Source organism: Rhinolophus ferrumequinum, chromosome 3, assembly GCF_004115265.2.
Source record: "Rhinolophus ferrumequinum isolate MPI-CBG mRhiFer1 chromosome 3, mRhiFer1_v1.p, whole genome shotgun sequence".
In the NCBI taxonomy this organism is placed as follows: domain Eukaryota; kingdom Metazoa; phylum Chordata; class Mammalia; order Chiroptera; family Rhinolophidae; genus Rhinolophus; species Rhinolophus ferrumequinum.
The window spans coordinates 41,539,889-41,552,377 of record NC_046286.1 but is presented as its reverse complement, the minus strand read 5'-3'; the positions used below and the strand labels follow the sequence as shown (position 1 = coordinate 41,552,377).

The window sequence follows — 12,489 nt, the reverse complement described above, 5'->3', positions numbered from 1 at the left end:
TAGAACTGGGAAAATGAACTGATTCTTAAAGCCACATGTGCTGTTTACTTCTTTAAACAGTTACCTGATAGATCTTTGATGTGAAGTTCCAGTCATCTCCCAGGAAACAAAATCCAGCATATTCCATCCCTTCTGTGCTCCTTTATCGAACAGTCCTTCTTGCCTAGGTCAGCGACTTTCCCTTCATCCTGAAAGCTGACTGTTTTACCTTTTCCTCTTGTGGATTCTTTACAAGTGCTACTCTCCTGTCATTTGTGCCTTTTTCCTCCTTCCCTCTGTGCATCCTTCTCTTTCCCTTTCTCAGGAAATTAAACCTTTCTCTAAGATTCATCACCTCACACACCTTCCAATTTCTTGTTACCTGAAACTTTCTTTTAAGACAATATTTAATATGAAATAACCTGCAAATCCTCCCATGACAAAACGCATAGAAATTCTGAATGAACAATTCTTTAAACCTCTGCTTAAATGCATAGGTGAGTTCACAAAACGTAATCTCTAGGAGCAAATAAATAATAAGCTATACTTGACACTGTAGCAGCAATTGCTATTGCCGTGTGTGTGCGCGCGCACGCGCGTGGGGGTGGAGGGAGGTGGTGATGGGTGCCAGTGGTCGTGATGACCTAGAGATTTAAATTGTAACACCATGGAGGGACAAATGACAAGGCAGGGTTTGCACCTGAGACCCATATATAAAGGTGGGACTCGAAGAGTGACATCCTCCATAAAAGAATGACTAGCAAATAAATCTCAGCCACCCAAGGAGACTTTAAAAATCTAAGCCTTTAAAGCTAAGCCTCGTTGCTGGGGGACAAAGTCCCTGTGGAGGTTTTCATAACAATAAGCCTGTCATCTTGTAGGCCTGTGGTTCAAATATATGCTATTCTGTATGATTCATGAACTCAGAAGCTGAGAATCAACATAAGAAGTGGTCACAGGTCAGTGAAACCCATGAGCACCTGGGAAGAGCAAACACCCAGACCAGGCCACAGAGATTTCCCACAGAAATAGACACTCTGAAGATGAGCTTACAATATAAAATTACAAAATAGTTAAGGAAATAATTCACCCTGAACTAGAATCAGCAAAGACAATAAATATCAGGATCATATCTGAAGAAAGTTAGATGTTACATTTAACAGTTAGACTTTAAAAAGGTATATTAAAATGCTTAAAACAAACATAAAAAAACAAGATATGGATAGTATCAAAGGGACAAATAGAATCTCTAGAAATTTAAAATACAATCATTTAATAAAAACTCAGTGAGTATATTAGGCAGAATATTAGACACAGAGGAAAACTGAGTTAATGAACTGGAATATAGATCTGAAGAAAACTACTTATGGATGATATGAACTACAGCTAGATAAAAAGAATAAGCTGAGATGCTGTAACATATAAGTCTAATACAAGTTCCAAAAGGAAGAAATAGAGATTAGAATTCCTCTGAAAAGAAAAAATCATGTACATTTCTTCTTTACTATTATTAAACATCCATCTATCATGTAGCCATCTATTGATCCACCCACCTATTTGTTAATCCTTCCCTTCCATATATCTACTCAATAAACATTTATTCAAGTATATACTTTGGGGTTTTTTGTATTGTGTTATGTGCTGTGCACAGAAATAAAAATCTAATCGCATATTTACACTTCCAAAAAATTGCTTAGTGTTGTGCAATCATCCTTTAAATGATCAGAAATTGTCAAAGGGAGGAAACTAAAGTTTATGTAGGATCTCAAGCAGGTTACTATCTCAAGTTGTGCAATAGAAGTACAAAACAGTAAATGTAACTACACTGAGGCAAAAGAAAAGAGGGGGGCATTTGTGTAGATATATAAATATTACATGGCACAGCAAGAAGAAAATATATAACTGGCATGAGCCACAGTTGATACTGCCTTCAGCAAGTACCTTGGACTGTTGGGTTTTTCATTAAAACCTTCATTCCTGAGGAACTGAGCTCTTGAAGTCTAATCTGTTTTGGATTGCAAGACTTTCCTGTTAATATTTTCCTCTTAATAGAGGCACGTTGGAATCAACTGGGTTCTAGCCATACTCCTTCATGACCCCAATGTTTGTTGGTGTCACTCTATTTCCCGTAGGGAACCAGGACCAAACACCACTTTTGTTTTCTGCTCTTTTAATTAGTGTTCTCAGGACTAAATGGACAGATGACAGCTACCACCTCTAGTTTAGTGGGATGATGTTAAATCCTTTGATGGAAGCATTTCTCCTTTGAATATTGAAAACTAAGCAGAGTAAAAAGTCACGGAGACTAGGAGAAAATATTTTGTGAATGAATCTTTGGGTGTAACTAGAAGAGGTACCAACCCCATTCACCCCTCAGTGCTGTCACCCATGTCTTCTAGCCATAAACTGATTCCTCCTCAGAGTATTTACCATATCCTGCAGCATTTCAAACTCCTTTCCTGTGACGATAGCATTATAATCAGAATCCAGGTGAGACACAGATATTCTCCTTATCATCAGTCCTCCAATTATGTCTCTTTTAAGTGCTTGCCAAACCACTCAATCTAAGCAATAAGGATTTTCTCTTGGGCAACATGGACCAGAAAAGGTACTTGAACTTCTGCCTACTAGGAAGGTTTCTCTCCTTCACTTCACTTCTCGTCAGGGCCACTCCAGACTGGGCTCTAATATCATGCTAGCCTACCACTGCCTGTTGTTAATCACAGGTTTCTCTTCCATATCTCCTAGTCACAGGGAACTTCCCATAAACAGTAGAAGCCCATGAAGTGAGCTGAGGGAGAGAGAGCAGCGTGGGAGATGTAGCCCCACTGGAAAAGTAGACAATGTTCTTTTTCAATTTTTCCTTTGAGGATCTTCCTAAGGTGGGTCTCTAAAACAAACACTTCTCCTTGGTTATGGGGGCATGTTTTACAGCCAGTTTTAGGGCTAGGTAGGACTGAAAACTCCAAGATCATAATGGTCAACTGAGATTCCAGATTACCAGGTATCCTATGGTTAGCAGGGCTCAGTGGCAAGCAAACTGTTGTTTTCCAAAAGAATAATAGTTTCCTACAGAAAAGGACATGGCTTTCTTCTAGATTTTTGGGAACCTTCACTATGACTGTTACTGGGATTTGCCACAGGCTTAATACTTATCATAATCTACCCAAAGCAGTTTTCTGCCATACCGTAAGAACTGGCTGAGTCATGGGGACCGAAGGGCAGAGCTATTTGCAGTGTGGTTTGGACAAGATGAAGACTCTTGTTCTGGGCCTTATTTAAATCAGCTAAGTGCCCATCCGTAGTTGATTGGATAAAGAATATATCAAATGGAATATTACTGGGTCATTAAAACAATGAAATCTTGCACTCCGCTGCTGTAACTGGACCCTTTGCCTTCACCTGCTCAGCATCTGCACATCCCTACAAAGGCTAACACAGCAATGGCCTACAGGGGAAGAATGAAGAAGCTGTCCATGGGATCACTGATTTGTTCCTGCTTCTGCCCAGAACCTCAAAACAACACCTATACTTACGATGATATAGAAGTGAAGCAAATCAACAAACACGCCGCTGGCCAGGCTTTTGAGCTGATCTTAAAGCCACCACCTCCCATCTCAGAAGTCCCACAAACTTTAGGTTCTCCAGAGAAGAAAGACCTGTCCCTAGAGGAGATCCAGAAAAAAATGGAGGCCGCAGAGGAAAGAAGAAAGTCTCAGGAGCCCCTGGGGCTGAAACAGTTGTCAGACAAGAGGTCACAGTCCTGCAGAAGGCTTTGCAGGAAAACAACATCAGCAGAATGGCAGAGTAAAAGCTGATCCTGAAAATGGAACAAATTAAGGAAAACCATGAGGTGGCTCTAGCTGCTATTGTTGAACGTCTACAGGAAAAGGCGAGGCATGCTGCGGAGGTATGCAGAAACAAGGAACTCCAGGTGGAACTGCCTGGCTGAAACAATGGAGGGTATGGCACGCCACGCCCCCTTTAGTAATGCATCGTCCTGCCTGTATTATCACTGATCACATGATGTCAGTATAGGAAATGTATGACACGGTTCAAAATGAGCTCACTATTAAAAAACAAACAAAACAGGAAAAGAAATGTGGAAAAAAATGAAATCTTACCATTTGTGAAAACACGGATGGACCCAGATAGTATTATGCTAAGTGACATAAGTCACACAGAGAAAGACAAACACCATAAGACTTCACTTATATGTGGAATATAAAGAACAATATAAACGAACAAACAAAACAGAAACAGACTCATGAAAGGTCTGACAATTAAGTTCGCAAACTTGTTGCAACAATGTTGCTAACCTTTTTTGATATCAGAGAGATTATTCATTATGAATTTGTACCAACTGGACAAACAGTTAACCAAGTTTACTATTTGGAAGTAAAGGCTGACAAGGCTGCATGAAAAAGTTAGACGAAAACGACCTAAACTTTTCACCAACAATTCATGGCTCTTGCATCACGACAATGCACCAGCTCATATGGCATTGCATGTGAGGGAGTTTTTTTTACAGTAAATAAATAACTGTATTGGGACATTCTCCCTACTCACCTAATCTGGCCCCCAATGACTTCTTTCTTTACCCGAAGATAAAGGAAATATTGAAAGGAAGACATTTTGATGACATTCAGGACGTCAAGGGTAATATGAGGACAGCTCATATTACCAGAAAAAGAGTTCCAGAAAAAGAGTTCCAAAATTGCTTTGAAGGGTGGACTGGGTGCTGGCATCAGTACTTTCCAAGGGGAGTACTTCAAAGGTGACCATAGTGATATTCAGCAAAGAGATATGTAGCACTTTTTCTAGGATCAGTTCGCGAAGTTAATTATCCCACCAAATGCAAAGATCCCATCAAGAATTGTAGGTACAAGAAACTGCAAATTACTTTTAATTTTAGAGGAAATATCCTGTCTTGTGCCTGGCTACTGGTCTGCCAAAAACTTGACTGAGCTATCAGATCACTCTAATTTTGTGCAACATTTTCTGATGAACCTGTGTATAATTTGCTCATCAAGGCAACTTGCTACCTTCTGCTCTTCAGGTTTTATCATCATCAGTGTGGTGAAACAGTGAGATAAGTTGTAAACTGGGAAATAGACAAGATCCCTGAGAACTGAATTGTAGCACAGAGTTGGGAAGTTGATGTATCCTGATTCAGGGGGGAAAAAAATGTACTGCTCTCTTTCCAGGGGAATCTAATGGTTTGTGGTATTATCTGCTTGTTGAGATTGGGGAAAAAAAAAAAATCACTGGATCCATAGCTGGTTACCAGGTGCCACTGATTGTACTAACTTAATACATTAAAAAGATTACATCTGGAAGAGTTGCTTTTGCTGGCTTCAACTAACTCAAGTTTTGAAAATTTGCTATTACTTTCTGAGAATTAATGATCTTTTGTATTATCTAAACTAGATAATTAAATTAGACATGTTAGAATTACCACCCTGCATTTTCCAGGCTTCAGTGGTAGTTATAATCTCTGTGCTTCTCTGAAGGGTGTAGTATTGTTCTTGACTTACTGTTCTGTACTAAAAGAGAGATTCACAGGCTCCACATGGACCTATTTTTCTGTAGTTCTTACTCTATGAGCTGGAAATCTAATGTATTTTTCTAGCTACTGAAATTTATTCGAACATTATATTCAGGACCTGGGGAAATACCATGTAATGGGTTGAGAATCACACATAGCCAATGGTGAGGGAGATTTGGATGAACATTCTTTCCACAACTTAATGGCTCTGGGCATATAATGGATTGAATACTGTTTGTATGTGTGTGTGTGTGGAAAGGTCTCTTCTCTTTGGGGAAGAAATGTAGACACTGCATGAGGCATCATTTTTGGTGTTTTGGTACTTAAAGGAACATTTCAAAGGGCCAGGAAAAAAAAAAAGGAAAGAAAGGAAAAGCTGTGAGGAATTGTCAAAGAACAAACACATATAAAAGGAGTGATTCCTCCAAAGTCAGGAAGCAAATTATTACTGCTGACAAGAAATTGTGCCTTGGCCTGGTAACAGGTGGGAGTAAGGGCTGCTAAACCTGAGTGTCCCAGATTAAGCTTAGGAACCTTGAAAGCAGTTTAAATGGTCACAGGTTGGTGGCCTATCCTGGCTCACAGCTGAGGGAAACCAAATCCTCTTTAGTAAAAATATCCTCATTTTAGCCTCTCAGGTTTTCCACTGATTAAGATCAACCAAATATAAGCCCACAACCAAAGATACCAAATATGCAAAGGGACTAAATGACATGAGTGAGAGTTGGCATAGGTGACCAGCAACAGATCTAGATCCTCAAAGACTTCAGACATGGGAACTATAAGATGACTCCATAAGATGTGGAACATAAAATGACATTTTATGAAATAAAGAAGTAGAAACTAGAATAACCAAAATGTGCAAGATGCAAGGAACTATTTTAAATGTCTGGACATATTTTTTAAAAGTACAAAATATAATTTTTAGAAATCAAAAATGTAGTTGTTGAAAAATGAACAGATGGGTTAAAGAGCAGATTAGATATAAGAGAAGAGACAGACCTGAAGAAATTGACTAGAATGCAACACGGAGAAATAGAGGTGTTAAATATGAAAGAAATGTTAAGAGACATGGAGGATAGAAAGAGAAGGTCTAACTCATGTTACCCAAAGTATGATACATGGAGCAGTAACAAGAGACTTACTTGGGAGATTGTTAGAAATTTCAATTTTTAGACTCACTGCTGACCTTGATTCTTGAAAGATTCTTGAATCAGAATCTGCATTGGTCAATAAATTCCCTAGTTAATTCATATGCACCCAAAGGTTTGAAAGGCAGTGGGTAAACAAATGTATAATCAGAATTCTGGAGAAAAGAAATAGAATAGAGAAGAAGCAATATTTGAAAAGATAATGATTATACATTTTCCAGAATGGATGGAAACGTGAATCCATTTACATTTACATTAAGAAGGATAAATCAAAAGAAATTGACACCTAGAAAGATTGTAATGAAACTATAGCAATCCCAAAAAGAAATCCCAAATTACCTAAAGAGAAAAGATATTTAGACTGCTGACTTCAGCAGCAACAATAGAAGAAGATAGTGAGTAATACCCTCAAAGTGCTGGAAAAAAACTACTTTATTGTATCCACTAAGACTGCCTTTTAAGAATAAGAGCAAAATAAAGGCATTTTCTGATAATCAAAGTGGAGAGAATTTAACAACCAATCTATACTTAGGAACTTCTAAAGGAAGTATTTAAGAAAGAAAAAAGATTATACTAGAAGGAAGGTTTGAGATGCAAGAAAGAGTGGTGAATGAAGAAATTGATAAACTTGTAAATAAGTCCAAACAAACATTATCTGTATGAAACAACACCTAATTGGTGAGAATTTAAACAAAGAGCAGAATTAAAATACTTGACAACAAATACTATGTAAGTTGGGAGGGGTGATTACAATTAAGGTGTTTTTAAATCTGTGCTCACCACTTCTATTCAAGCTTGTACTGGAGATCTAGGGAGGGCAATTAGGGAAGAAAAAGAAATAAAAGGCATCCAAATTGGAAAGGAAGAAGTAAACCTATCTCCATTTGCAGATAACATGATTTTGTATGTATACAATTCTGAGGAATCCACTAAATTGTTATATAATAAATGAGTTCAGCAAGGTCTAAGATACAAGATCAATATACAATTTTTTTTTTTAAGCAGTGAGAGAAGAGTTTATTGGAAAAGATAGTACACTCCAAAGAATTAGGAGCGGGCTGAGCACTAAGAAAAGCAGCTCAAGGCTTAAGGCTGCATTATTAGGAGAAAAAGTACACTCCAAAAAGTTTGGAGCAGGCCCCAAGCAAAGGAAAGTCTCAAAAAGGCTAAAAGGGCCTACAAAATTTAATTGTATTTCTATACTGTAATATTGAACAATTCAAAAATGAAATAAGGAAACGATTCCATTTATAATAGCATCAAAAAAGAATAAAATTTCTAAGAATAACTTAACAAAAGAAGGGTAAAATTTGTACTCTGAAAACAATAAAACACTGTTGGAAGAAATTAAAGAAGACCTAAATAAACGGAAAGACATTCCATCTTCATGGAATGGCATATTTAATATTAAGATGGCAATAATCCTCGTATTGATCTACAGATTCAATGCAATCTCTATAAAAATCCCAGCCAAATTTGCTTTTTGTTTTGTTTTTTTGCAGAAATTGACAAACTGATCCCCAAACTCATACGGAAATGCAAAGGACTCATAATAACCAAAAATAATCTTGAAAAAGAAGAACAAAACTGGAAAACACGTACTTCCTGGTTTCAAAACTTATACCACACAGCTGCAGTAATCAGGACTGTGTGGTACTGGCATAAAGACAGACATATAGATCAATGGAATACAATTGAGAGTCCACAAATAAACCCTTAAGTTTATAGTCATCTGATTTTCAACAAGGGTACCAAGACAGTTCAATGGGGAAAAAATAGTATTTTCAACAAATGGTGCTTGGACAACTGGATATCCACATGCAAAAGAATGACGCCAGATCCTTACCTCACATCATACACAAAAATTAACTCAAAATGTGTCACAGACCCAAATGTAACATATAAGGCTATAAAACTCTTAGAGGAAAACACAATAGTATTCTTCATGATCTTGTATAGTCAACGGTTTCTTAGACATGACACCAAAAGCACAAGCAACAAAAGAAAAGTCAGATAAATTGGGATGCATCACAATAAAAACACAACTTTGTATTTCAAAGGGCAACATCAAGAAATTGAAAACAACCCAGAGAATGGGAGAAAATATTTGCAAAACATATATCTGGTGAGGGATTTATATCCAGAATACATAATGAACTTTCCCAACTCAACAATAAAAAGACAAGAAACCTGATTCAAAAAAAAAAAAAAAAAAAAAGATTACAAAAGGACATGGACATTTCTCTGAAGAATATATACAAATAGTCAATAAAGCACATGTAATTAGTCATTAGGAAAATACACATCAAAACCATGAGATAACTCTTTATACCCACTAGGATGGCTATAATAAAAAAGATGGATAATAATGTGTTAATAAGAACGAGAGATTAGGCAACTTCATAGAGACAGAAAGTAGATTAGGGGTTGTCTATGGCTGGGAGTGGGGCAAAAAGAGTAACTGCTAATGCGTATGGAGTTTCTTTTGGGGATGATGAAAGCATTTTGTATTAATAATTAGATAATGGTAATGGTAATAATTAGAAAGTTGCACAAGTCTGTGAATATACTATAAAACATTGAATAGTACATTTTAAAAGCGAGCTTTATGGAATATGAGTTATATCTCAACAAAGTTATTATTAAGATTGGGAAAAAAAAACTTAACCTGGCATCAGGGCGTGAGTAGATTGGAATGGATGAAGGAAGCAGAATAACAAGTTAATAGACTATTGATTGACTATTTCTTAAGTTCAGTGATGGCAATGGGGAAAATGCAAGAACCGTAATCAAAGTAAACTTTAAGGATATGGCAACTCAATGGCAAGAGGAATGAGAAAGGAAATAATTAATAGGCTTTAAGCCTGTTAGGAATTAATAGCCCGTGTAACTCAGAGAATGGTTAAGCTATGGAGAAGTGAGTGAGAGGCTGGCAGGGATAGGGGGAAGCAATATGTTGTTGGGTTTGGAGATCAATGAGAATGTGAAAGTAAAAGAGAGACGGCCAAAGCCATTGAGTGCCTTTACTTAAAATAACAGCTAACATTTATATAGAATTGGCTATATGCCAGATACCAGACTAAGCACTTACCATGATAATTTAATTTAACCCTTACAACAACTATGAGGTAGGGACTACAAATATCTTCATTTTACAAGTGAAGAAATGGAGCCACTGAAAAGTTCAATAATTGCCCAGGGTAGCATATAAATGTATGCCCTACTACACTCATACAGCCTTTTTCGATAACAAACAGACACTAGTCATTATATAATATTCATTTCCTCAATTCATAATTATTATTCATTAACTGTTGGTTTACAAACAACAAACGAATCATTAAGGCTTTTAGTCTTGATTTATGTAACTTGATTTTGGAATCCATCTGAAAATGAAACCAGCCACCTTGATGGCCAATAACTTGCTGTCCCTGGAGTTTGGCACTTCAGACAGAGGTGAAGGGCAGGTTTTAGAGGGATTTCTGTATCAGCCAATGGTAGGACTGATGTCTTCTCACATCCCCTCTGAGACACTGCCGTCCTTGGTGAAAGAAATTCTGTTCTGATGGGCTCCCTCTGACTTCTGTAACATAAAAACGGATTGTCTTTCTGGAGAATTTGAAATTGTATTTCTACTAGACGTCATTAGCTTTGCAGCTATTTTTCTTGTGTGATTTCTAAAATTTAATTTGCTAAAGTAATTGTTTCTCTAATAATAATGGCTCACTACAGTCCCCTTATATTTATAATGACTTACCTCTATCACTCATTATGAGATAATTATATTTCCTTTACCTCCTTTTGAAAAAGGTGGTTACACTGCCAGGCTGATGCAGTAGTTTCTAACCTAAATTATTGCCAGTTTTGTGACAGAAAAGAGACAGAAAACCATGTGCTGGCTCTTAAAGCTTCTGTCTAAAGTGTCACTTTGTATTGTTGCTTCCAGTCAGAATTTTCAGCTAGAAGACTGACTGGTAGTCTTCTCAGTAACAGATACCTTGAGGGAGGCTGACCATCACCTCGGAGAAGGGGTAAAAGCCCCTAAATAAAGACAGTAACTTCCCATGTGAATGAGAACTTGGGATCTGGAATGAAAGTTCAGGCTCAGGTGGTCAGGAGGAAAAATCTTCAGGTTCCGAGAAGATAGAAAAAGAAAATTAGACTTTTCTGAAGAAAAAAAAATGTGATTTGTTTAAATGGATTCCCTGTACTAAAAGGAGAAAGGGAGTAGCAAAACTGAAATGTGAATATACCAAAGTTTATGTGGGGGAATTCTGCTTCATTGATTTTTTTTTTTTAATCTGAAAGTTATGAGGACTTCTGTGTGGGTGTGAATGCCCCAGAAAATAAAAAAGGTAACAAGTAAACTTGTGGTTATGTGGTGTGATATGCAGCATGCCCAGAGAACATTTTATGAAGTGACTCAGAATCTTGACACTATTGGCTAAAGACGTAGTCGGCCAATCCAGGTATCTCCATATCACAATTTTGTGAAGACTAGTTGAACTCATACACAGAAATCAATAGTCTGGAACTGCGATTTGAATGCTACATGTGAAATGCATAAATCCCTCAAGGAACTGTTTGCCTCCAGTGATACACATAGGGGCTAAGGAACCTGGAAACAACACTAACAACAACCTGTCTTGAACTGTGGCTTCCAGGGAAGTTCAGATACATGTGGATATTTCTTATGGATAATGAGGGTGGAAAACAATGGAATTCGGGTTTCATGAAGCAACATTGGAGATAATGAGGGGCTGAGGAAGTTGTGATTTCAGTTAAAAGAGAGGTGATGTTATACATACTTGAATCTGTCCTTCTCCTGCTGGTAAGAGAGCTACTTGGAGGAAACATTTATATTCTTACTTCAGAAGAGTCGACTGAATTCTCAAAAAAAAAGATGAAAGAGCTTCAAAGGTCTGTACTTAGCATCGCAGAAGCCAACAGGCAAAGTTAGAGTGGCATGAGTGACAGTTCTGAACCACAGAGGCCAGCAGAGACTAAGATTGTGATCGGCTGAGGTCATTGGCTCTGATTGCTAATCACAGATCATACGATTAGTTTTTGCCTCGTAACCCCAAGAAAGTCTTTGTGATACTGTAGATGTCTGTATCTCTTATCCTAGTGCTTTCCAACTCTGCTTCTTCTGTTGGATCAGCATTCTACATGGGAGTTTGGGGTAGGAGCAGAGGGTGTAAATCACTTTTGATTGCAAGAACCACTTGCAAATTGGAGTGGGAGTTGAAAATGGATCCACCACTTACGTGGCTTGCCAGATGACACTTTCTATGTGACACCACTAACCATGACCTACTTGCAATACCTCAGGAATAGTTTAGGAGCATTTCTGTTTAACTATTTCATGCCTGATACCACGTAGGCTACACTTGCTCCACATTGTGTTTCTTCAGACTAATGTATCTTTGGTCACACAGAGTTTGATCACCTTGGGGACCTGAGAGTTTTGAGAATTTGGCTCCAACCTGCTGACTATACTGTGGCGCCTGATCTTTTAGTGCATCCAGAGATTGAGCATTTCCCAATAATGTTATACAATGGTCCCTTTAATTTTGTAAATCACTTGACTAAACAATGTGAAGCAGATTCCTTTACTGCAAGACTTTTCACAGTCTTTAATATGCTAATGTCAATTGGAAAAAAAGAGAAGATGATGTAAGATTCACCTTGTCACAAATTTACTTGAATATTTCTCACAGAATACTTATTAACATCCTTTTCTCAGATAATTCTTATTAATCATTTGCAGGACAGTATTGGTTCAGGCAGTACATTTTAAGAAATATTGTT

At 37.5% G+C, this 12,489-nt stretch overlaps 1 pseudogene; it reads left to right on the top strand.

The window, feature by feature from the left end:
- The first annotated feature begins 3,416 nt into the window (after positions 1–3,416).
- On the top strand, positions 3,417–3,931 carry LOC117020797 (stathmin-2-like; annotated as a pseudogene).
- The last annotated feature ends 8,558 nt before the right edge of the window (positions 3,932–12,489 follow it).